The sequence below is a fragment of the Panthera onca genome, chromosome F2 (assembly GCF_046562875.1).
Source record: "Panthera onca isolate mPanOnc1 chromosome F2, mPanOnc1 haplotype 2, whole genome shotgun sequence".
NCBI lineage: Eukaryota > Metazoa > Chordata > Mammalia > Carnivora > Felidae > Panthera > Panthera onca.
Genome location: NC_138356.1, coordinates 41003862 through 41008364, shown reverse-complemented (window position 1 = coordinate 41008364; position 4503 = coordinate 41003862). Strand labels below are relative to the sequence as shown.

Below are 4503 nucleotides of genomic sequence, written 5' to 3'. Positions count from 1 at the left end.
ACTCAACAGGGACTCAGGGAAGTTTGGAAAACACCATGTGGCTTAGGCCTAGTGCTGGATGTGCCTTTTTTGATGAGGGACCCAAAGGGCACACTTTACCTTCAAAGTAGGTGGTGTGGACTAAGCTACTTTCTGGAAGTATTCTTGACCACACACGGGCCCTTACACCCGAAAGGGATACTAAGATCATCACAAAGGATTCACAAAGGATCTTTGAGGGGTCCCATAGGAGACCAGATGGGAGGCAAGAACCATGGGAAAACCACGTAGCAGCTTGAGAGGACCTTTGACCTCTCTAGACATAAAATCACATTAGCGATGCACTTGCCATGCAGCCTCAAGACAATAAAAGACAATTTAATGCCCGCTCACTCCTGCCATGCGTTTTTGTAAGCACTTTACATTTGAACTCATTTATAGATACACTCATTCAATCCCAACCCCCACCCCCGTGATGTAGTTTTATCTCTCTCTCATTAACGAGCAAAGAAGCCTAGAGAGGCCAGGGAAATTGTCTTAGGTCAGAGTCCTAAGTGACTGAGCCAAGACTTGCATTCTGGCATCCGGGCTCCAAAGTCCACGCTCCGCCACGGTGCCGTTTCTGCTCCTGACAGCCCTGCCTCCCATAGGCCTCCGGGTTGCTGCCGGTAAGCCTTCTAGAGTCCTCTTGGCCACCCAAGCAAGGTGCAAGGCTTCCCCATCTATGGTTCAACCAGAGTTCACTCCAGAGTGGCAAGACCCTCCTCTTCATCTCCAAGTATGTACTTCCCTCTTTGCTCCTACGAATGAGTGGAGAGTCTGCTTGTGATTCCGTATGATGGGGCAGGCAGAGGGAGCGGTGCCCATGCAGCACTAGCTCCTTTTGACCCCCTCCCAGAGAACTGGTACAAAACCTGTACCTTCCCTGGGCAGCCTGCCTTACAGGCCTCCTCCAGACCAAACTGGCAAGACCATGGTGGAGGGATTCTTTACTAAAAGGCCAGGTAGGTATCAGGGCGGAGACAGGATAAAGACAACCCTCTCTCGAGCTCAGATGTTCTTTACTTTGCCAAAGATGGTCCTTCCAGTTCCATCCCTCTGCAAAGAGAGAGACCCCCTGGGTGTCACCTCCCTCCCAACCTCACTTTCTCTCCAGAAGAGGACCTCTCCTTCCTTTACTCCTTCAAGTGCTTACTCTGGGCTTGCTGTCCCACTTAATTTACAAAAATAAATGAGGAGGATGAGGCTCTGATCTTGGGTTCTGGTAATTTGCCCTCAAATTGTCCATGGGCCCTCTAAGGTTCTCTGAGCTTTGCAGGTGGAGGCTGGGAGGTGAACTAGGACCCCTCCTCCAGATCAGCCTCCTATTAGAAAGAGCCATTCTGGGGGAGGGGAGTCGGGGAATAACCTTGCCAAGGAGAACACTAGTTAACCAGACAGCTTCAGATCAAAGGAGGTTATTGTTCCTCTTAGCAGACCCTATGCTTTGTAGAACAGCCTTTCCCCCCTAAGCTTGGCCATGGGCTTTGCTACTTGGGGTACACGAGACCCTACAATTACAATACTCAGAAGTGTTTGTCTTTCGAGTTCCACCTGCAGCTGTTTACCTTGTATGTGAAGCCACCCTCACTGTAAATGGTCCTTCATTTCAGGAGGAATGGTGCTGGACTCTGAACTTAAACCAAAGACCCTCCTTGGTTTGGTGCGAGCGGCACATGCCCTTCACACTGACATAAATTTACTGGAGCACCATGTAAATTTCAGTTTCAGAAACAGAGCCTGTGCTTAGGGGTAAACAAATATCGAAAACCAGATATTGAGTCTTTGCTCCTCATTTTATGTTTAAGAAAACTCACTCCAGGAACACCTGGGTAGCTCAGTTGGTTAAGCGTCCAACTCTTGATTTTGGCTCAAGTCATGATCTCACGGTCGTAAGATTGAGCCCTGGGTTAGACTGGGTTGACAAGGTGGAGCTTACTTGGGATTATCTCTCCCCCATCTCTGCTCCCCTCTTGCTCATGCTCACTGTCTCTCTTGTGTGCACTCTCTCTCTCTCCCTCTCTCTTTCTCTCAAAAGAAATAAATAAACTTATAAAAAGGAAAGGAAAGGAAAGGAGAGGAGAGAAGAGAAAAGGAAAAGAAAAGAAAAGAAAAGAAAAGAAAAGAAAAGAAAACACAGTCCAAGAAGATGAGACTTCTCTGACAGGGTTTTTGAGCTCACCTTTACAGAAGAAGAATGAGCCTCATGTCTCCTGTGCAACAGTTTTTTCGGCTGTGATTCCTTCTGGAATAAAGTGCTGATCCCTCGCCTATTTCTTGTTCCTGTTGAGGACCTCACTCTGATCAGATTTCTTTCCTTTCTTATGGGATAGGTTAGGTGGGAAGTGTGGCATTAGTAAGATTTAACGTTACTGTTTCAAGGCTATATATAAAGGCACAGCCCCTGGAGTTTCAATCATTCCCCCTGCTGGGCTATTTCAAGGCCCGTGCCATGGATGTCTATACTCTACAAGGCAAAATTGGATCCTCTGGAATGTAGCTGTCGTTCTTTCTAGACTGCGGGGCAGTTTGTTTAAGATAGGGGGATGACAAATGGGCTGATGTGGAGTTGCTGGAGGCAAGACTGCGAGAGCAATTGCACAGCCTATACCTCTGCTGGCGCGGTGACATCATCCCTCCCTCTGTAAGCCCTGCTTACCACATTCCACAGAGAAATTTCCCTTCATTTGTTTTCTTTCTTCCTCTAGGTGATCCTATGCAGCTAATCCTTGCTCCAGGGAGCTGTGGAATTAGAGGGTGGGGTGGAGTGCGAGGCAGTAAAAGAAGAGAGGCTAAGAACTCAAACTGAGTCAAAGGCTACTCCAACCCTTAGTGACCTCATGATCCCAAGTCTCCATATTTGGATCTTTAAATGGGGTGAAAACAATGCCTCCTTCACATCATGATTATGACAGTTAAATAGGATAATGTTCTACAGTCCTGGGTCAACTTCTAGGTCCCATTATGTCGTCACTCCTCTTCAGCCAGTTTTCTGTCCCCAAACTCTCTACAGGCAGCCTCTGCCTTTGTCTAGGTCACCAATGGTCTACATGTAGCATAATCCAGGGGACGCTCATCCAGGACCATCTTCCTTGGCCCGTGTGCCATGCTCAACACAGCTGTCTCTGTCTCCTCCTTGAAACGTTCTTCTCTCTCAGTGTCCCTGACATTCCTTCCCCTCCTTCCTCCTCCTTGGCTTCTCCTCAGCAGACTTGATCTGATCCTCCTGCTTCTCCCCTTTCCCCTCTCTCCAGGTGATTCCTTGTCTAGTTTTAAGGCTTTAAGTCCACCTGGAAGCCAATAATGCCCAAATATTTATCACCAGCCTTGACCTCCTTGAGAAATCCCACACTTACATATCCAGCTTCCTACAGGACATCGCCACTTAGAGATGCCTAGTGGTCACTCCATATTCATATGGCCAAAACAAGACTCTTCAGTCGTGCTCTCCCTTCCCCTAAAAAGGCCTGCTTCCTAGGCATGCCTTTAGGAGTTATCTTAGATTGTTCTTTTTTTCTGCAACCCCTTCCTGCCATCATCATTTAATCCATGGCCTGTCCTGTCAACTGCATCTCAAAACTTACCCCAAATCCACCCCCTCTCTCCATCTCCCCTCCTACCACCTTAACCCAAACCCCTTTATCTTGTTTTGGAACTGCCATCATCACCTTACTCTTCTCCCTGCTCTTACTCGAATCCCCCCCCTCCCCCCCGCCGCCATAATCACTCTCCTACCCTGGCAGGAGTGCCCCCTGACCTACCTCTATAACCTCACCTTGTACCTTCTCTTCCCATCCATTCTGCTGAGGCCACACTGACACTATTTCTCACACATGCTAAATTAATCCTCCCTTTAGAGCATTTGCTGTAGAGATTTCCTCTGTCTGAATGCCCTTTGACAGGATAGTCTCAGCCCCTCCCAAAAAAGCACTCAATATTTGAAGGCAAAGGGAACAGACATCTTAAAATTATTTGCCACTTTAGACCATCTACAGCCTGACTGTGTTTCTCCAGCTGGGATGATTGGCAGCTGGATATAATCTCTGTCGAGAGAGAAACAGAGACTGAGGCAGACACCTTTCCTGTTGATAAGGTGATGTGATTCCAATCTGAGGAATTCTATGAGGTTATGTGGTTCATGATTCACGGTGACTCACATCCCACCCTGAGTTTGGTACAAATCCCTTCCTGGTACCAGTGGGAAACTTCCGTGAGTAATTAAATCAGTTGGACCCTGTTACTATATTACTGTCACATTACCTCTTGCTAAGATTTATTTCCCCTCCCTCAAAATGAAAAAAAATCTAAATACAGTCTCCTAAACTCTTAAATTGACAATGGACAATACCTCTAGAGCAGACATCGTAAGGAAAAATATGAGGGTCATCAAGGCTGAATCCAATTCTCTTTTCTAAAATAGGACACAGAGGAAATGGGACAAAGGAATGATATAACAGGCCCAGTTGTTCTTCTGAAAGGGGTCAG

At 47.2% G+C, this 4503-nt stretch overlaps 1 long non-coding RNA gene across 1 annotated transcript; it reads right to left on the bottom strand.

Moving 5' to 3' along the window:
- Positions 1-299: 299 nt before the first annotated feature.
- LOC132664815 (uncharacterized) lies at positions 300-3671 on the bottom strand. The gene is made up of 3 exons (XR_009603857.3): positions 2678-3671; positions 2201-2301; positions 300-779 (listed from the first exon to the last, which is right to left on the bottom strand). It is a non-coding gene; the product is annotated as an uncharacterized LOC132664815 (long non-coding RNA).
- Between the last annotated feature and the right edge of the window lie 832 nt (positions 3672-4503).